This window comes from Vipera berus, assembly GCF_964194415.1.
Source record: "Vipera berus genome assembly, chromosome: 1".
NCBI classification, from domain to species: Eukaryota; Metazoa; Chordata; class Lepidosauria; order Squamata; family Viperidae; genus Vipera; species Vipera berus.
In genome coordinates this window covers 110,333,788-110,356,242 of record NC_138202.1, presented here as the reverse complement: position 1 = coordinate 110,356,242, position 22,455 = coordinate 110,333,788, and the positions used below count along the sequence as shown (strand labels likewise).

Below are 22,455 nucleotides of genomic sequence, written 5' to 3'. Positions count from 1 at the left end.
CCCTTATCTTTCTCTTAGTTATTGATTAAACATTAGTAAACATGATCATGATTATCACTATTATTTTTATGTACATTGAAAACGTATGCACCGGAGACCAATTCCTTGTGGGTCCATCCATACTTGGCCAATAAAGAATTCTATTCTATTCTATTCTATTCTATTCTATTCTATTCTATTCTATTCTATTCTATTCTATTCTATTCTATTCTATTCTATTCTATTCTATTCTATTCTATTCTATTCTATTCTATTCTATTCTATTCTATTCTATTCTATTCTATTCTATTCCATTCCATTCCATTCCATTCCATTCCATTCCATTCCATTCCATTCCATTCCATTCCATTCGTAAACTTCAAACAAGATTGCTGGCAGGTTGAACAAAAGCAGACAAAAGTAGGGAGAAAGGTCTTAATGACAGACAGGAGATAAAAAGAGGAATTGATATCTCTATCAGCCATGTCTCTATATCAAAAAAACATGGATCTTTCCAGAGTTACAGGAAACAATACTGTGGGTGGTCATTGCCATGGGCTTTGGTTGCTCTAGCCTTAACTCTTTTGTGCACATGGCAGTAGCAGAATGCAGGTGGAAAAGCTGGCAACGTCTCCTCTGTTCTGCACCATGAAGGAAACAGTTTGGTGGACTGTGACTATGCATTCAGCAAAGAGCAGATGGCAATAGTTGAAAGAAAACTTCAGTTCCACCCCAGTAGAGGTCACATAAGAACTCCCCTTAGCTAGAAATAACATGAAGAGTGTCATCTGTTGCTTGGCATTCTGAAACCTATTACATTATAAAGAAATCAAGTCCTTAAAAATCCATGCAAAATCTGACTGTTGTATGAGTAGAAAATCTGGTTAAGGACTGTGTTCTGAACCAGCCTGCTACCGGCCTTGCAATAAGGCAAACCCCTGTTCAAACAGTAGAGACTGGAGAGCGTCTAAGGCTGGAAAGCGTCTGCCAAGATTTATTACTCAAATAACAGAACAAGAAACAAAAACACTGGAACTTGAATCCTCAAACGGAAGGGTTGCTTTCAGCAACCAGCCCTTCCCCAAACACTCCTTTTATTTAGAGATCAGGGCGTGGCCTCCCTGTGCCTCCTCCCGAGGAGTCCCACAGCCTTTCTCTGTTTGGTCCTGCTCGACTGCCTCCTGCGTCGGGCGTCCTTGAACAGGGCCAGCTGTGGGTCATCATCCTCCGCACTATCGGGCTCACGCAGCTGAGAAGAGGGCCCCGGCTGGGGGCTCTGCGAAGTCTCCAAACCATCATCAGCCGGTTCGTCTCCCACACACTCCTCCTCCCCCTCATCTGAGTCATCCGAGACATCTGAGCCGGCTGCCGGACCCACAGGCTGGCCCTGAGTCACAACAGACTGTTGCGATTTGGAAGGTTGGATGGAAAAGGATTAATGGTGGTAGAAGGATGTCTACCGGTGCATCTTTCACCTGGAACAATTGCACACAGAATGGCTTGGGAAATCTCTGGAGGGAGAGGGCTATCTTGGCAAAAGTTTTCCTTTCTGTAGACGTAAGTAAGCTTCCCAATTTTGCGCTCATCAGATTTTTTGAGGACACAATGAATTTTGGGGGATTATTTTTGAGCATCAATTTTTGTTCTCTGGGAAATGTGAAATAGGAATAGTAACTGTAAAATATATAAGAATGCTAACTGCACATATTCACTTTTGTTCATCATACCTATATCTGTAAAGAAACCCAGCCATGTCTTCTAGTAAAGAAAAACAACTCACCCCTGGAATTTTTTTTTATCACTTTGAAAAATGGGTAGCAAATGAAATGTGAAGAGTTTTCATTTCATCTTTCTTTTCCTTCTGGTTTTAATTGAGCTGATCATTTTTCTCTCCTAAGCCAGAGAACAAATGAGTGCTCTTGGTGTTCTTTAGTTATGAAGCAGAAAGGTAGACAGATGTATTTGTGCTAGATAGACACAATTACTTAAGTGCAGGAACAAGCTGTGAACCAAATTTATGCCCACGGCATGAAGAAGGAAAGAAAAAAAAAAGATGTCATTTGGTAGCTTCCCAGGCTCCTCATAAATTTCAAAATGGTGTCTTTTTAGTTGCCTGTAAAATGCAACCCTGGGACTATTAGATGTTTTGCTGGTGAAGGTGATAGGAAATGAGAGAAGAAATTTCCTGTCCCTAGACATTTAATGATTTGTCAGTCAATTAACTGGAGGTCAGATGTATCTGCAGGGTGTTAAGAGTTACATTCAAGCAGGCAATGATATCAAAGCCTTATATAGGTTGTGTCTTGGAAGATGAACGTACTGTAAATCTTTCTGTTTGTATGTGCAGAATGTCACATTTTGAATTACAAACTCCCAAGATCATAATCTGAAAAAAATGACGCAATTGGCGTATTTCTTCTTAAATACTCTAAATGAGTGTAAAATATGAGGAATAAAGTTGTTCACTATTTCGGCAAGGTACTAAACCATAACTGCAATTAACTTGGTCAGTGCAAATACTTCTTCTTGTATTTTCTGCTCTGAACTGGTTGTTGTCATGTTTTCTACATGTCCTACTGTGACTACACATTGAGAATCCTGTTTACTAGTGGCAGAAAAGCATGAAAAGCAGCCAAGTACTTTGTAGACCACTGGAGTAGGAATACCTTCTGGCTTATACATTTGATACTACTGCTCTGGAGCTTTACAAGCTATTTGAAAGCATATTTTATACAGTGAGCCATCCCTAAAGGTGGGAAATGTATCTATAAATGTATCTTTGCATAATTACATATATAAATGTGAAGCACCTTGAAATCCCATAATTTATTAGCGACTATATTTAAGTTGATGATCCCTGCAGGCTGGTTGGACATATTTGCTGCCTTATTTATGAAGAAATGATAGTAAATAAAGGGTGAAATATTCAAGAGTTGTAGGCAGCACTGTTCAGAAATGGGCTGCTTTTGCAGTTATGGTAAATTTGGTTGTTCAGAAAGCTATTAAGCTGAGGACATTTATTGGATGGTTCAAATGTATTGAGCCTCCAAATCAGGTTTGATTTATTAAGCTGAGGGGTTGCCTGTCTAAATAAAACCATTGTTATTAGCTGTGTACTGCATATCCAAACAACTTCCAAAGTGATTTATGATTGTGGCTCAGTTGAATGAACAACAGTTAAAATTAGTGTAGCTTCAGATTTGAACAGAAAAGCAAACAGTTGTTAATAGAAACTGGAAAGAAATCCTTTCAGTGAATATGCAGAGCAGGGAGGTCGAGTGGCAAACAGGTCTTTGAACCTTTAACACAAAATGGTGTCAGGGATGTTACGATCTTAAAAAGTGCTGATGGGACAGGAAGATGTACAAGTTTGGGACTGCAACAATTTTGAAAAAAAGAAGCTTTCAACTTTGGAGAAGCCTTTGATATCTATAATTCGTTTCCTGGCATCAAGCGATTTCTGATCTGCAAGTTTCCCATAGCAAAAATTCCAGTTGTCAGTTCCTATCACAACCTGTTTATCCATTTTTAAAAATGGTTTCTTCTTAACTACAACCTCTCTCAATTTGCCTAATAATTACTAGCTTGTATCATCAGAAATAATTTCTTGGAGGTTATTTTTCCCCCATTATGATTTCTGTTAGAGCACAGCGGAAAGCCTCTGTCATTATTAAGTTTTCTATATGCTAAATCAATAATTAATATCTGAAATTGTGGCAGCTTTTATAGTTTCATTATTCTATTATTTCAGTGTAAACACTCCAGTTCTCTTTATACAATTAATCTGATACTCTGTGAAGCTGAAAAATCTGCTGTTTGGCTATAGATTTAGTATTCTGACTGTTTATATTTTTTACTGTTATAATGTGACTGTAAAATTGATCAAATAATCAAGTTACAGCAAAAATATCCTTACCAGAGATACTTAATTGAGGAATCACTACGCATTATATTAAGATCTTTTTATTAAAGTGAGTATAATTAATGAGTCTTTGAAAATTGTGAGAGAGGAGAGTCTCGTTCTTTCTGGAATGTAAGTGTAGCATTCAGTGTGATTGATGTGTGGAAATGTAAAAAGTGCTGTTTTCTGTCAAGTTTCACAAGTAAAGGATTAACCTTTCTCTGACAGTTTTGATTACACAAGAACATGACACCACATGTTAATGTTAATGGACAATATTGATGCATTTTCAAGAGTTATGCAAGCACTAACACTGGAGAGTGGCTTGCCCTCACAAGAAAATGGAAAATGTATTACTGTTTATTTCAGAATTGATTTATCCGTTTTACAGCAGGATAAATGTTAATAAGTCCTAATAATGAAAATGTTTCCAGCCAGGTTGTTTAATAATAATATATATTATTATAACAATGGGGCAGAGTACATTGAATTAAAGCACAATCCTCAACATCTGAAGTCCATGATGTATAAAAAAATACAGCACACAATCCAGAAAAAATACTGAATTTTATATCTTACTTCTTAACCAATGACAGACTTCCACATTGCCATCTACTCCAGCTTATGTTGGTTTTTCTTTTGTATCTTATAGTTAATCTCCTTTCCAACCATACCTAGTCCATTTTAAATCAGAACTGAGTGTTCTGTTGTTAATTGTAGATGCCAAATTGTGCATAATACTGCCATATCTTTGTCAGGCAGACAAAATCACCTGTTAACACCTAAGCTCCACTCATCTGTATTTCTCACTGGCCAAGGTTCTTATGTCAGGGATGGCAAAATTGGTTAGGGATGGCAAATTTGCTTCTCCTGTGCTACTTATAAAACAATAATTGTTTTCTCAATTTGCCCTTGATTTGATTTGCCAATCCAATTAAGGTAAGTATATTTATTTAGCTAGTTATCATACTTCTACCCTATGATTAAAGTGTCTCTGTGGCATACAGTATGTATAAAACAAGTATTAAAATATCCACAATTAGATTAAAACTTATCTGAATCATATCGTAAAGCAATATAACAGTGACCACATCATCCTACCATAAATGCAGAAAAAGCATCAAAAAATGCACAAAAGCATCAGGGTTAAACTTAGGAAAAAGTGCTCCGAAACAGCTCATTTGTTAACGTTTTCCAAAAAAAATTGCTGGGAAGAGGGCTAACTGATCTTTTTTGGGGAGGCTGTTCCAGAGTTAAAAATTCTTGTCAAAGTAAGAAAAGCTTCCGGATAAATGTACATCAGTCTCCCTGGGTAGTTTATTAAAAACACTGAATTTTTAGAAGATTATTTATTAAGAACATAACTATTGTGTGCATAATATAAGTATTTAAATCCATTTTCAAATTATTCCTCAGATAAGTGTTAGCAAAGTGGGATGAAATTTAATGCCAGCTGGAAGCTTGAGTATACTGTAGGTCATTGAGAAGGCCACAAAATACAGGTAATCCTGAACTTACAACAGCTCATTTAGTGACTGTTTGAAGTTACCACGGCACTGAAAAAAAATGACTTATGACCATTTTTCACACTAATGACCTTTGCAGCATCCCCATGGTCATGTGATCAAAATTCAGACACTTGGCAACTGACTCATATTTATGATGGTTGCAGTGTCCCAGAGTCATGTTATCCTGTTTTACGACCTTCTGAGAAGCAAAGACAATGGGGAAGCCACATTCATTTAACAATCATGTTACAAACTTAACAACTGCAGTGATTCAGTTAACAACTGTTTTTAAAATGGGGCAAAACTCATTTAACAAATGTCTCATTTAGCAACAGAAGGTTTGGGCTCAACAATGGTTTATAGGTCCAGGATTACCTGTAATTCCAAAATGATGTCTTCTGAAACTTTTCTGGACTTCATGGTGCTACCTGGATAATGTCATAAAATGCTATTGCTGCTTGGATCTCTGCTAATTTCCTCAGGGATTCTACAGTACTTGAGTGGGAGGCAGATAAACCTTCCAGATAACCAGACACTGGAGATCAGGGACAATTGATACTCTGCTAGATCATTGTCCTCAGATCTGCATTCAGATCTGGAATGGGTATGAAACCACTAGAAGAAGATGGAGTTAAAAATGCCTGGAGGAATAGGATCCAATTTCATATTCCAATCTCCTGAACCAAATGTATACATTGAAGGTTGCTGTATTTTCTAACTATACTTTAGGCACAGACAACTGGAAGGTCAGATGCTCTTTCAGTGCATTGCAGTTATGAGGAATATAATCATCCTGGTTAATTATTGTATTTGGTGAAACTGTACTGGTGTACTGGTGTATCCATGAGACCTTTTAATTGGATGTTCATGAGGGCTTCATAACTGGCATTAGGTTCAAACCCACCCACCCCTATTTATTATAGTTTTCTGTAGGTGTAATTCACAATAATTCTTGGCATAATACATTTACTTATAAAGTACTGCAGACTTTATTTTTTATGTTTTTATTACAGCAGGCAAACATGGTTCTTCCTCCCCCCGCCCCCCAAACGTATTACATCCCAAAAATTTTGGAGAGCAAGATTTTGTTTGTTTATGTGAATCTCAAAGAGAAATTGAAATAAAATTGTACTCCGGTGTTTTATGTATTATGATGCTACTGTGAGGAGGTTGCTATTTTAACTTTCATATAAATGTGTGGACGTTTGCTTCTGTTCATTTAAATTTAGCTCAATGCACTAATCTTGCAGGGAAGAGGGACTAAAATCTATGTTGTTTTGCTTGGAGACATTTGAAACTCAATTTCCCTTAATGCTTTGTTTTCCTTCAATAATGGTTCAATATTAATTTATTACTGACATTTGCAGTATTACGTTCACCTTACCTTCCAGAGTTTCTTATCTGTATGTTGCCCTGTATGGAGGATATTGCTTGCTTCCTAGCTTCTAATCATGATTACAGCTTGGGATTGTATTATGCTTTGGTCTTAACCATCTCAAATGGTAGAACACAGTATTTTACAAAAATGTTAACACACGTTTCCCCATTAGAACATACAGTAAGTCAGATTTAGCATCTTCTTTATTTATACTTCAATTTTACCCAGTGCTTTTTTTGTAAAAGAAAAAGGTGCCAGAACTCACACATGTCATACAACCCGCCTTGCCTACCCTATAAGGTTCCATCCAAAAAAGGTGCCGGAACTCCGTTCTGAACGTTCTATGACAAAAAAAGCCCTAATTTTACCAATGAGCAACTTTTTCAAAATCTGCATGATCAAATGGAAAAATGTAAGATTTTTGCACTCTAAAATAAGCCCCCTACTATCCCTCAGGAAGTGTCTTTTCTGGTTTAATCAAATGTTATTTACCTAAGATTGGAGCTGCTCCAAGGTTTAAGAAGTCCTCTTGAGTTGGGAATTATGTGTCTCCTCTAAGTACTTCACTATTGTTCTGCTACCTCCAGAAGGTTTCCTAACTTGATCTGTCTCAAAGGCTTGACTTATACCTACCGGTATCAGGAACTTCATAGGGACGTGGTGGCTCAGTGGGTTAGGACGCTGAGCTTGTCGATCAGAAGGTCAGCAGTTTGGCGGGTCGAATCCCGAGTGCCGCATAACAGAGTGAGCGCCTGTTACTCGTCCCAGCTTCTGCCAACCTAGCAGTTCGAAAGCACGTAAAAATGCAAGTAGAAAAATAGGGACCACTACGGTGGGAAGGTAACAGCGTTCCGTGCGCCTTTGGTGTCTAGTCATGCCAGCCACATGACCATGGAGACGTCCTCGGACAAGCGCTAGCTCTTCAGCTTTGAAATGGAGATGAGCACCAGCCCCTAGAGTTGGAAACGACTAGCACGCATGTGCGGGGGAACCTTTACCTTTACCTTACCAGGAACTTCAAGAAAGTTCATCCCACTTCAGATTAGATTTCTGTACTGAAGCTTTAAAAAAGTAGAACAATTTATTTCATTATTCTTTTAACTAATCTAACAGTGAGTGGAAAAGAGATTAAGTGATAAAATTCCAATAGCTAGTTTAAAAAACACATCATTTCTTTGGAGACCATTAAATAAAATAAGGCTAACAAATGTTAGCAGAAGGAGAAGGGCAAATCTCTTTTTGGGAAATTAGCCAAACAGTCATTTGTTGTGGTAGCTTATTTTCAAATGATTCTCTTCTAGGACTAAAAAGTTCCACCACTCTGATCAGGCCACAAGCAAAGCCAATGCCATTTGTTCTTCTGTTGTTTCCATTCTTCTTCTTCTTTTTCTTCAAAGCTGAAGTTTCTTAACCTGCTGGGCAGGAGAAGGACTCTGTGAGTTTGTGATAGCTTGGACATCTGCTGTTTTTTACTGATCACAGGGGAATTTCCCACTTTTCTCCTGGATCTTAGAGCTAATCTGATAGCCGTACTTTCTAAGAGGTGATCAAATAAATTTACATTTGTTTTTTTCTTTTCCAGATTATTTGAATCCAGCAGATTTAAGAATTCCTTGGTGCAGGCTTCAAATCAGGTATTTACCTTGTTTTCTACAAAATTTTCAAAGCTAAACATGTTTCCCCCCCCCTCTATTCCCGAGTGATCTTTAAAAGGTTTTAAGAAAAGAATGTCTGAACTTCTTTATTTTGGAACATTTACATGGGCGCCAGAAACAAAGCAAATATTCTGTATTGTACATTTGGAAGCATGTTGTCCTTGGTCCATGGTCAATCAACTGAGAAAATGGAAGCAATTGTAATAATGGTCTTTAGATCGGATAAATGGGTTTATTAGTTGAAATTTAAACTTTTTGCTGGCCATGGAGAATGAGAGGCAAACAAGAAAATGGATGATGGGCTATGATAAAAAGAGAGAAGAGAACATAAACGTGAGGCTTTTTGAAGTAGATTCTGGTATATGATATATGTTTCAAGGCTACAAACCACCTGGAAATATACTTATGATTTTATTTCTGTATTTGTAAAATTATTAGCAACCTGAAAAATGTACCTCACGGGACTGCTAATTGTGAAGATTTTTATTGCCTTCATTTTTGCATTAAATCTACTTTGCAAGCTGTTAAAGATTGAAACTGGCAAAATGTTCAGTTCCTTGTTTTTAGTAGTTAAATTTGTTGTTGTTAGCTATGAAGTCATGTCCGACCCATCGCGACCCTATGGACAACGTTCCTCCAGGCCTTCCTGTCCTCTACCATCTTCTGGAGTCCATTTAAGCTCACGCCTACTGCTTCAGTGACTCCATCCAGCCACCTCATTCTCTGTCGTCCCCTTCTTCTATTGCCCTCGATCTTTCCCAGCATTAGGCTCTTCTCCAGTGAGTCCTCTTTCTCATTAGGTGGCCAAAGTATTTGAGTTTTAGCTTCAGGATCTGGCCTTCTAAAGAGCAGTCAGGATTGATCTCCTCTAGGACTGACCGGTTTGATCGCCTTGCAGTCCAAGGGACTCGCAGGAGTCTTCTCCAGCACCATAGTTCAAAGGCCTCAATTCTTTTGCGCTCAGCCTTTCTTATGGTCCAACTTTCACTGCCATACATTGCAACTGGGAAGACCATAGCCTTGACTATACGCACTTTTGTTGACAGGGTGATATCTCTGCTTTTTAGTGTGCTGTCTAGATTTGCCATGGCTTTCCTCCCGAGGAGCAAGCGTCTTTTAATTTCTTGGCTACAGTCCCCATCTGCAGTGATCTTGGAGCCCAGGAAAATAAAATCTGTCACTACCTCCATTTCTTCGCCATCTATTTCCCAGGAATTGAGAGGGCCGGATGCCATGATCTTGGTTTTCTTAATGTTAAGTTTCAACCCAAGTTTTGCACTCTCCTTCTTCACCCGCAACAAGAGGCTCTTTAGTTCTTCTTCACTTTCTGCCATTTAATTCCAACTTTTGATTCATCTAGCCCTGCCTTTCTCATGATGTGTTCTGCATATAAGTTAAATGGGCAGGGTGACAGTATACAGCCTTGCCAGACTCCTTTCCCAATTTTGAACCAATCAGTGGTTCCATGTCCAGTTCTCACTGTTGCTTCTTGGTCCACATATAGGTTTCTCAAGAGACAAATAAGATGGTCTGGTACGCCCATCACTTTAAGAACTTGCCACAGTTTGTTATGATCCACACAATCAAAGGCTTTAGCATAGTCAATGAAGCAGAAGTAGATGTTTTTCTGGAACTCTCTAGCTTTCTCCATGATCCAGCGTATATTTCAGAGTTTATGTCTTAACTTTGTACTTAACAGAGATATGTTGTATCCAACAAGATAAGCAAGGATTAACACCATGCAAACAATCAAATAGAAAAGAATACCCTAATCAAAGAAATATCAAGGAGAAAACCTTATTCCCACCAAAACTGGGTTGACAGACTTCTGTATATAAACAGGGAGCAAACCCACACTCACTGGCACTGATGATAATGTTAACTTAGTTGGGCAACTTATTTATTTTTATTTCAAATTTACGGTATATATCTACTCATTTCACAAAACTAGTGACTCTTAGTTACTTACTACAAAATTATGAAACAGTAATTCACAAATAATTATTATCATTACTATTAAAACATTAAAAACTATAAAAAATAATGAACTTAATAATAATAACAGCACCATTTTTCTAGTTCACCAGTTCCTTGGGGTTCCCAGGCATGATGGTGCAACCAGGTCTTGAAGGACCTTTAGAAAGTCAGCAGTGAAGGTGCCAGCCTAACCTAAGAAGGGTGGCTATTCCACAATGTGGGTACCATAGCTGAGAAGGCCCACAACCAGCATGCCCTCTCACCAAGATCTGGTGGAACAGGAAGATGTAATTGGGGAAAGGTGGTCCCTCAGATAACCAGGTCCCATGTACAGCTTTAAAGGTCAAAACCAGCAATTTGGATTAGATCTGGAAACAAACAGGTAACCAATATAGTTTGAAAAGTAGACATGTACTTTGTGTTCTACAAGGGGCACACATAACTGCCAGTGCCACAGCATTTTGCACCAACTCAAGTTTCCGGATACTCTTCAAGAGCAGCCTGCTGTAGAGTGAAACATTTGCAGGCAAACAACCAAGCCAGAGAGCACCAAGGATGCCACAGTTTTTAAACTGTTAGTCATTTATTTATTTTTTATTTTAAATGTGAGAAAGGAAAAAAAATCCTGATTTCCACCAAACAATCTACTCACTTTTAGTCAGTTGTCAAAAAAGAAAGCTATCGCCTATTAGGAAGAATCTAGTTTATGACACTTTATGATGGGACCAACACATCTTGGTTTGCTTCAGATCCATTCTGAGGGCATGTTTTTCATCTTGGATCAGAGAACAAACTCCCTTGTTGAATAGAGAGCCATTACTCAGCACTTGAACTGGAATATTTCTCGTTCCTCAGTGTGGGAGAATTTTTTTTTCTGTGGTGCTGTCTGAGCTTGGTTGTTTTCTTGCAGATGTTTCAACGCTAAATTAAGTAACAATATCAGTGCTAGTAAGGAAGTGTGATTTGCTCTCATTTTGTATATTGGTGGCTTCCTCTGTCAGTGTTGGTTGACATGGACTCAGTGGTTCTTTGATTGGGCTGTTGTTTACTGTCAGCTTGTTTGAGTTGGTACTTTCTCGACTGGGGCATTGTTTCTTCTTGATTGTTGGTCTAGTGCAGGGGTAGGCAACCTTGGCTCTTTTATGAGTGTGGACTTCAATACCCAGAATTCCTGAACCAGCCATGCTGACTCAGGAATTCTGGGAGTTGAACTCCACAAGTCATAAAAGAGCCAAGGTTGCCTACCCCTGGTCTAGTGTTAATCTTGGTCCTAATCTCTGCTCATCTGGTTGTTGATTGCTGATGAGGAGGTGTTTAGGTCTTTTTATTTCCTTTTTGGCTTTTTGACTGTCTCCTTTGAATGGTATGTATAGGTTGAGTTCTTCCCCCCCACACACATATATAGTGAGGAAATTCAATCTAGCGATGGCTCACATCAGTTTCAGAATGGCCTTTTTCTTCTGTATCTATCATTCGCTTCCCTCATATCCTATGCAGTATTTATCTGATCTTAGAGAGGTCCTATTGTTGTCACTGTCTAGCTGTTCTGCCAACTCTGGTGCTTTAGATGAGGTATTTGGCAGTGATTCAGTCTCTGCTTTATGTCTTCTATGTATCTTTGCTTTCACCAAGAAATAAGTGTTCCTGAATGGTTGCTCTGCTGGACAAATTGTGCTCCCAGACTTGCTGCTAACATTGCATATCTCTTAGTTGTCTGGGTAGTAAGTGAGCCCTTGGAGAGCATCCAATGCACCTTTAGATTTGCTTGGTTTTTTTTTTCCTCCCTTAAAAACTACCTTCTCAGGACATTATATGGATACATTACTTGAAGTTTGTAAAGTGAATGGAATGATGCAATTGTTCACGGTTGTTATTGCATAATACGCTATTACAAAGCCCACCTCATGTGAAACACTATGTATTTCAAATTAATACATTTCAAAAGAATTGTGTTGCATTCAGTGTGCTGTAAAGCAGTCTGCGCCAGGGACGGTGGGATCTCCTTTGTTTTCTCCTGTTGTATTGAATTGCTGTTAATTGCTATATTTGCAATTTAACTTCTTACGAATTTTTTTTCAAAAAACGGGACCTCTACAGGTTTTTTTGTAGAGAAAACCTATCTGCAGTACTGCAGCAACTGACAACTACTGAAGGTTTTTCCCATTGGAATGAAAGTCTCATGAGTTCTATCTCATAAAAAGGGATAGAAAATGAAGCTAAACAGTGGGCCAGCATTTTGCATAGCAGCCAGGCTACAACCTGAATGGGCATTTTAATGGCTGCGCAGCTGTGGCTGAAGATGCAACTACTCCCTTGGGGTCTGTCCTGCTCCACCCTTGGCCCTGTCATTGCCCTCCTCTCTCTAACTTGAACAAACAGTTCTGCCAAACCACAGAGGCAGAAGCAAAGGCGGCTGCCATTTCTGTCGTCCTTTTGAGGAGATTAATGAGATAAAGTGGTGACTCTCCAGGTTGCAACCTAACAATAGAAAAGTGAGGGTTGGTGTGGTTTTCTTTTTCTTTTTGCACAGAGTACAACCACATAAGTGTAGCTGTAAATGGTGAGTGTTCTACCTGTTAATTATCTTCGGTTGGGAAATAAAGTATATATGAAATACCCCTTCTCTAAATTATTTCTCTTACTGTAGTATTACCAACGGTTATGAAAAATGATTCTCAATTAAATGATTTCCCATCTTGATGAGTAACAGGGCGTCATAATAAAAGAGATTCCTGATTTTATTTCTGCATGCCTCAATTTCTTAGCTATTCAACTATGGGTAGAAGATCCTATTGAAATCATGCTGCCCACTAGCAGTTCGTGAGAGTATATGGGACCGGATAAGCAGTCTCCTTGGAGAATAAAAGTCCGGTGAGATGTATATTCAGTTTATTAGGCTTGCAACATAGTTTAAAGCACATAGAATTGCAGAGGGAAATCTATGAAACTTGGAAAAGCTACATTTTGACACAGGCTACTGCTTGTACTTCCTTTCTGATCAGTATTTCATTTTTACAGCTGAAGTTTCATTTGCCTTTGTAGCCAGAAGGAAGAGGAATGGCTTGGTGAGGATTTCACTACCTATTGATTACTGCTGTCAAGCAAGATTGCAGATGCCCCCATCCTGTCATTCACTAGATATTTAGTGTAAAGAATATAAGCTGGGCTGTCGACAGTAAGTAACGAGTGGGAGAAAGAAAAAGATTGTGGATGTGCGTAGAATCCAATGTTGGATTTTCCTTGTCTTTTTGTTTCCCTCTCCTGATAATACAACATGAGGGAATTGGGTAGATAGGTAGATGGATAGATAATCATCAGTCTTGCTTTCTGGCTCCTGTATGAGGTTTCCTGATATTACTAAAAGAAGATGGTGGGAAAAAAATGTGCTCAGAGGAACCTCTGCCTTTAATGTTATCTTAGGGTTCAGCTCTGACCGAAATAAAACTGTATAGTGCCAGTTTTGGCAATAAAAGACATTTGATATTCAAGGGAAAGAAGAAATCACAAAATTAACTGGTTTGGAGAGATACTATGTTCGAAGGAAAGTGTGAAAGAGAGGTAGAGGGTGTTAACAGGAATATGATTCAGAAAGTATCTCCCAAGATTGTCCTACATGGAGTAATCTATCTAACACCCATTTCCATGTGGCTGTTGTGTATGGGAGCAGATCTTAGCTGGAACAGATTGATGGAAGACTTGAAATCCCGAGTTGCTCCTGATTGGGCAACCTTAGCGTGGGCATTTTTTAGAAGATCAGAACCTTCCCTGTCCTGTCCTGGAACTCAGCCTTCCATTTGTTTAGTGACTGTTTGAAGTTACCATAGCACTGAGAAAAGTGGCTTATGACTGTTTTCACACTTAGGATTATTGTAGCATCCCCATGGTCACGTGATCAAAATTTCTATGCTGGGCAACTGGTTCATATTCATGATTTCCAGTGTCCCGAGGTCATCACCGTTTGCAACCTTCTGACAAACAAGTGGGGCAGCCAGAATCACTTAACAACTATGTTACTAACTTAACAAGTGCAATGATTCACTTAACAACTGTGGCAAGAATGGTCATAAAATGGGGCAAAACTCAGTTAACAACTGTCTCACTTAGCAACCAAAATTTTGGGCTCAATTGTAGTCATAAGTCAAAGACTGACTATATACGTTTAAAAACTTGGCCCCAAACTACTCACTTTTGAGTTGCCTCTTCTGTAGTGAATCCACCAGCAATGACCTTATCATGCCAAGAAAAAGTTCTTTTTAGGTTTTAGGCCCAGGAAACTGGTGAAATCCTGGAGTGGATGGTCTGTGACAGAAGCATGGACTTCAAGGAAGATGTTTTCTGCAGGTATTAATCAGATAAGTGGAGAGATATACAGACAGACTGTACGGTGTCATGTCCGTCTCTCTTACTTCTACCTGTCTACCTACTGTCTCTCCCTCTCCTCCTCTCCCCCACTCCACCATCTTTTCAGGTTAGCAATCTTCCCCAAAATAGCTTGCAAGCAATGAAAACAAGTGTAAGTAAAACTATCATAAATCTTATTTTAAAACCAACAAGCATATTTATTTCTGGTCCTATTCTGGAACATTTGATTGAAATGTCCTGTGAGCTAGGGAAAGGAAAAATATGGGTAAGCAGAATTGTGGGGTGGTAGTCACCCAAAATAATTCAGCATTATTAGTCAGCAGGTTTTGCCCATTCAATGGTGTATTTCTTGAGCTAGTTGCAACAATGGTTACTGGATCCTTCTGTAAGTTTTCCCAGCAAGATTCAGCCTGCTCATCTATGAGATCTATTGAAACTAGACAATGTTGAAGTGACATTGTCCTTGACCTCTGTCTCTTTCTGGGCTAAGTCCCTGGAGCGCCTTTGAAGGGGGTCACATTGCACTGGTCTTTGTCCTAAGAAATGTCAAGCATCACATTTTCTGGCTGGCTGGCACCAGGCATCCGACTTTCAGAGTGATTTATTGAGGGGAAAAGTGACAGTGGAGTTTACATCTTTCTCTCTTTCACCAAGTAAAAACTATTGTAGATCCCTTCTTGTTTGTCAGAAAACTATTTAGTAATTATAGCCATGCCCTTCATTTGCTTCACCTTGCCAGGTGGTAACTGTGTGGCAAAAGGCCAACTCTTATACACCTTCATTTCCCCATCAACCTGAAGAGATGAGTTCCAAGTTCAATATAAGCAAATAGCTTATAGCAAATAGCTCATGACAGTGCAGAGAACATTTATTACCACTGTTATACCCCATTTCTTTTTTTGCCTGTTGGGCTTTAGAAACCATGTAAAAAGGCATCAGCAAGATGTACAGTCTTAATTCAAGGGATTTACAAGTTAGCTTTACACCTCCTAACTAGGATATAGTTTTGTTTACAAAGTAAGTTGTAGAAATTTTATGAAACAGGTGATTATTTCAAATCCAGAATATGCTTACAGAAAAATAGGTCTTCCAAGGGCTTGGTCCAGGATTGAAAGTCGTCTTTAGGCAGAAGAGTGTTCTGTTTCTCATTCTGGTCTTGCTTAATAGGTAGATGGTTGGATTCACCCAGATCTATCTGGATCTAGTCCATTTGGTTTAATGTTTTGCCCTCTTTTATCTCTTGGGTCTTCAGTGCTCCCTTGTTTCCTCTTCTGTTCCCAAACTTTCAAATTTGGTGGGAGGGGGATTCAGGAATAAGCCCAAAAGATGCTTTTTCATGAAGCAACTGGACTTTCTTGCTTTTCTTTAAAGACATTTCATCCAAGAAGCTTCTTTAGCTCTGACTGGATGGTGGGAAATGGAAAGACTTATAGTCCTTGCAGACAGCTGTCTGCAAAATCTTTCCATTCCCCACCGTCCAGTCAGAGCTGAAGAAGCTTCTTGGATGAGAAGTGAAACATCTTCAGAGAAAAACAAGAAAGTCCAGTTGCCTCATGAAAAAGCATCTTTGGGGTAACTATGACCTGGATGACTGAGAATCTCCATATATGTTCAGAAATAAGAAAAAGCCATATCACCAAGATTAGGATTAAATGTAGAGTTAATGGTAATGCATCCATGATAAGCTATTGGGGGTACAGTTAGATTTTCTTCTGGCAAGGGAGCCACAGCTAGTGATGGGCTTCAAAATAAGACTTGGGAGTACTTGTAAGTTCTATTCCTATGTTGCATCTGGGTAAGCCAAATTAGTTTAATAATGTGACTCTATCATGGACTAAATTTAACATTCTGAGATTAGTTGATTGGATGAAATGACTTCTTTTTTGTGTTCCTATAACACATTAACTTCATTGTTGATCCAATTTAATGTATTGTGAGAATGAGATATTGGAGGCTATTGGAATCTTCTTTGACCTTGAGTCTGGCAAAGCAACAAACAACCCTCCCCAGTAAGTAACAGACAGGAAGAATTAGAAATCCTAACCATGGAAGTAAATCTGGTAAGTAAATAGTAAGTAAATCTGGTGGAATTTTAATTGGCACATAAAACTCAAAGGATACTATTTATTCAAAAGAAATAATCTAAATAATGGCAACCCTCAAGGGTGGTTTAGGGGATTTCTGTACTCAGCAAGGTTTGGATTAGATGATCTATAGAGTGACTCCAACTTGTATTTTAAGGATTGGTAGTAAATGGGAAAAGGAGTGAAAAATTACTTTTCAATAAGTGCAATAGCTAGAAGTGATATTATACATAGTGCATTCAAAATGATTTTAATTTTGGAAAGGAAGATAAAACTGAAGACTATCTCATTTAACAATCTTCATACAAACACTGGGCTCATCATACCTGATGAAATCTTGAAAAGACTGACATCGAAATTACAATATCTCTGACTCATTCGTGCAGAAATGCTCCAAGAGGCTATAGGGATGAACATTCCTCTGAGGAAGGAATATCTTCCTGCAGTGATGTTGCGATTTATGGATTGAAGGCTGTCTTCACAGAGGCTTCATAGCCACTGCCTTGGCAACATATATAATTATGGTTAGCCATACAATTAGCCAGATTTTTAGCATTTGGATTTGGCATTTTATCTCCCTATCAAGTCCTTCTCAAGGACCTGGGATAGGGAGATGTTGATGTTTGACGATGTTAGGAGTATCGTCACAGGATTTAAGCTTTTGCAACTGACTGATGGTGAATACTGATTATTGTTGTTGTTGTTATTATTAGGAATTGGACCAGTTGCTTTGGTTAAATGATAGCAGGTTGGCCTCCCTCAGCAGGTGTATTTGCTGTTGGGGAGCAAGGGAAAAGAAATGACAAAAAGTGCATTGTAAAACTGCAACAGAAATTCACCCCTTTTTCTTCTGACATTGTCATGTTGCATGCATGTGAAGGACAGTGTTTGTGTGCTGACCTCATGACATCTTTTGTCATTTGGACAAAATCTTGGCTGTCTGTCACTAAACAGCCCACATTTATCATGGCTGGCCATTATAGGAATGTTGAAATGTCAAGAACGTAAATTATCTGGTTTTGCTTTCACTTTTCTTTCCTTTTTCCTTTCTATGACCTGCATTTTTATACTGTAAGCCTCAAGACAGGTGATGTCTGAGAGCCATTTAGTATTATGGGTGAAGTATAAATATTTTAAATAAAATAATAAATAATGTGCTTCAGATTGTAGCTAAGCAAATGCCCATGTGATTTTTTTTATTGGTCTCCTGAATAGCTTATTTCTTTCTTGCCACTTCACTATTAGATTTGACTGTTTCTTTACAGAAGGTTGGTTTTATTGCTTCCTAATAAAGTGGAATATTGTAGAGTATTGTTGAATGAGTATGAAATACTGTTGGGTTTGTCACTTGATTTATTTCTGTAGAACATGAAGGACGTTACTGATGGTAATTTCAGAAAAGGCTTAGGCATATTAATTCCCCTATCATCTTGGAGTTAATTAGGCACGACATCATATGATTCGTGACCTCCTGCCAGCTTTTCCCATTGACTTTGCTTGTTGGAAGCTGGCAGTGAAGGTTGCAACTGGCAATTAAGTGACTGTAGGATGCTGCAATGTCAACATTTTGTGCTGATCTCCAAGGTCCTGGATTGCAATCACATGATTGAAGGGGCACTACGATGGCCAGAACTTTGAGGAGCAGTCATAAGTCTCCTTGTTCAGTGCCATTGTAAGTTACTGCTAAGCTTGTAAGCCGCCCTGAGTCTTCGGAGAAGGGCGGGATATAAATGGAATTTAAAAAAAAGTTTGAATAGTTGCTAAATAAGGACTACCTGTAGACATAGAATTATGTTGTTGGTCCATAAGAGAGACAGCAGACTAATTCTTAGAATCAGGTTAGGTGTTCCAGCTTATTTGAACAATCTAGTGTTTTTATTATTTTGCAGAGTTAAGACTTCATCACAGATGTCAGATGAATTAGGGCCTGTTCAGGTTAGTATAATGTAGCTGTAGCGTTGCACATCAGGTAAAGTTAGGATTGTGAATAGGAGGGGGGCAAGTGGAGTTTTCTCATGTTTGCTTTTTAAACATCTTGGTGTATTCCTCTTTCCCCTCTTTGCATTATTACAGCATTTTACATACAGAGACCACACTCCAGAATAGGCTTGAGGCACTGTTTTACCTCTTAAAACATGCTTCAAACAAGACTGCAAAAAACCACACATTTTTGGTTCCATTCAGTTGGGAGGGTGGGTTGGCAATAAGAATGCCTATGGTTTCCAGGTTTCCATAATTTAGAACCTTGCTTTAAGAACCCAAGGAAAGATATATAGCATTCTTACCCCCCCACCCCCACCTTTTACTCAAAGGCTGAGGATAGTGATTGATCCAGTATCTGCCAATAGATAAGGGAGAATTGCTCCTGGATGTCCCTAATCTAGCATCTTAATCATTCTGGTATCCTGGCTTTACCCAACCATGTTGCTCCTTTAAGAATACCATATCATCATTCACATATTAATTATCAATTCTATTGTTATGAATTGAGATGTAATTGACTCTCATTATAAATATGTAATTTAGGAAAATTGAATGTAATAAACTGAATCTCAATTTTTCTGTAAATAATTGCTTGCTTTAGACTGTCCTTTCTTTCAGTCCTTTGTGCTATTCTGTCTTTTTTATGAATTTCAAGAGCAAACTCGCTGGAATTTTTCCCCCATTTCTAAAACTGTTTAACTTTATTCTGAACAAACTATGCAATCGGTTCTTTGATTTTAATCTAATTTATACAGGAAAAAATGGATTGTTGCTCACTTCAGTGTTCTGAAGCAAATTCAGTATAGTAGAAGAGGAGCAGATCCACCCAGCTCTACAAAAGTAATCAAGACAACCTGTGAACCAAGAGGGCATGGAATCCTTTTTTCTTCTAAAATGGGCTATGCCCTCTGGAAAGCAGAAAAACATCTTGCTGTTTCAAGGGCCACATAGACTAAGCCAGGGGTCTTCAAACTTGGCCCTTTTGTGACTTGTGGACTTCAACTCCCAGAATTCCTCAGCCAGCATGCCTGGCTGAGGAATTCTGGGAGTTGAAGTCCACAAGTCACAAAAAGGCCAAGTTTGAAGACCCCTCTACTAAGCATAGGAAATATAATAATATTTGCAGAAGAATCTTCCTACCGTAGGGTTCCAGAAATTATTTTGGAAGGCACATCGGATGTCAGTATTGGACTATTTGATCATTTTATTCATCATTTTTACATTGGAGGGCTGTTGCTTTGAATTCACTCAGCATTTTGCTTCATCTTTATCTCTATAATTATGCCACAGATAATATTTGCCGTTATGGCTACTGACATCTCAGTGGTTGGTTCCATGTTAAGTTAGGTCCATCTATGACAGGGGTGTCAAACTCAATTTCATGGAGGGCCGCATCAGCATTGCGGTTGCCCTCAAGGGGCCGGGTGGGTGTGGCCTGGGTGGGCGTGGCCTACTGGGTGGGCGTGGCTAGAGTGTGAATGGCCTACTGGGTGGGCGTGGCCAGTTCTACATCGTTGGCATCAAGGGTGCCTATGGGGGCCTGGGCAGGAGTGGGACAGATCTGAGGGTCTCTGGCAGGAGGAGGGTCTCTGGGCCAGGGCCAAGGCAGTGGGGGCCATTCCCTCACTGTTTCCAGGATGGCTTCGTGGGCCACATGAAACCATTTGGGGGGCCGGATCCGGCCCCCGGGCCTTGTGTTTGACATGTCTGATCTATGGTTTTGTTGACACAGTTCTTCTTGGCTGTCTGGTTTACTTGCACCTGTCATAAATCTGATCATTATATTGATGAAAGAAACCCATGAAAAAAATAGATAAAAGGGGTTTTTTCCCCCTTTTTTATATCCTGTCTCATGGAAGGGTAGATCTAGCTTCAAGCTGACATGAATGCATGTCTATGCATGTCTATGCAGTAAAGCTTGGGAAATTACTGTTACCCTTAAGAATTTTAAGTATAACTTGCCAGGCTATTTTTGTTCTTTTTCCTGTTTTTTTTGTTTATCTTCAGAATCTAATTACATATTTACCTTTTCTCCTAATCTGAATTTTCCCTCCCACTCTGTTAAATCCCTCTTGCTTTTTGATAAGTTTCTTCAGCTAATCTGATACAGTTTTCTCTTCTTAACTACCAGTCCCGAGTTCCTGGTCTGATTCTGTACTGTATTTATTAAAAGTAGGTGGAATAAAAAAAAGAAGAAGTAGATTTGGTATTCCTTCAATCATTAATTCATAAAAATGTATATGTCCACATATCAGGATTGGCTGTTCAGTTCTGGCAAAGGACACCCAGGGATGTAAACAGACAAATCGCACGAGATCTCAAGTGGATGCTAACACCATTTTGGCTGAATTATTTATTGATATATTTCTTTATTATATTATTCACTGATGGATTTATGTGGTGCCTAGGTTGATGAGAAAAATTGCACTATCATCCTTTGAAAAAGTTGCTGGCCACTGGTATATGAAAGCAAGGGGGAGAATTCTCGCAAGGACTTTTTCTATCACCATGTAATAAAATAAGAAAATGCAATCATCAGAAAAGATTTCTTATCCCCCATTCTAAGAATTCTGATTTTAACTGTTTGATTCTATTTGAATTTGTGGGGAGTGAGGGACGGAATAAGATTTCAGAAAATACCACATAGAAAAATGAAAACAATTTAGGATGACATAAATGTATATTAAGATATCTGTATCAAAAAGTATCTTTGGGGGCTGGTAGTATCAAAGCAGGGAAAATGATAGACATGCCATCACAATTAAAATACCAGTTGTTTTCTACACATGTTTGCAACATCAACACACATAGAGATGCTTGCATCATGATACTGTGTCCACCATCTTGCCTATTTTGAAAACCAGCTGGTGACTGGACCAGTCACACTCTGTCAGCTCAATCCATTTCACAGGGTTGTTGTGGGGAAAATAGGAGGAAGTATATTTGCCACCTTGAATTATATATGGGTATAGTCCTTGACTTACGACAGTTTCTTGACTGACTGTTTAAAGTTACAACTGCACTGAAAAAAGTGACCTATGACCATTTTTCACTCTTACAGGAGTTGCAGCTGTGATCAAAATTCAGATGTTTGGCAGTTGACTCATATTTGTCACAGTGGTTGTATCCCAAGGTCATGCGACCTTCTGACAAGCAAAGTCAACCCGGAAGCCAGATTCACTTAACAGCCACGTTACTAACTTAATAACTGCAGTGACTCACTTAACAACTGTGGCAAGAAAGATCGCAGAATGGGGCAAAACTCACTTAACAACTTTCTCGCTTAGTGACATAAATTTTGGGCTCAATTGTGGGTCATAGATCGAGAACCACCTGTATAAAAAGATGGCATTAAAATATAATAGTAAAATTTGAAAAAACAACAACAACCCAGCAGGTAGATAGATTTCTGTTCCTGGGCAGAACCATGACTGAAGGTGAGGAAATGGTAAGAGGTGGAAATTCTGAAAGTGCAGGCGATAGCAAAGAATGAGTGTTACAAGTGAAAATAATTGTACAGATAGTCCTTAACCTATGACCACAATAGACCCCCAAATTTCCATTGCTAAGCAAGGCAGTTGTTAAGTGAGTTTTGCCCCCTTTTATGACGCTTTTAACCCCATTTGTT

General features: G+C 38.8%; 2 protein-coding genes across 2 annotated transcripts in view; both read left to right on the top strand.

The window, feature by feature from the left end:
* The window catches only part of TSPAN4 (tetraspanin 4), a gene marked incomplete at its 5' end in the record, with an annotated part of 735,824 nt that overhangs the window by 307,279 nt on the left and 406,090 nt on the right, over positions 1–22,455 (top strand). The window contains one exon of the mRNA XM_081313178.1: positions 8,349–8,400. The remainder of the gene's footprint in view (positions 1–8,348; positions 8,401–22,455) is intronic.
* The window catches only part of CRACR2B (calcium release activated channel regulator 2B), a 794,336-nt gene that overhangs the window by 469,009 nt on the left and 302,872 nt on the right, over positions 1–22,455 (top strand). The window lies entirely within an intron of this gene.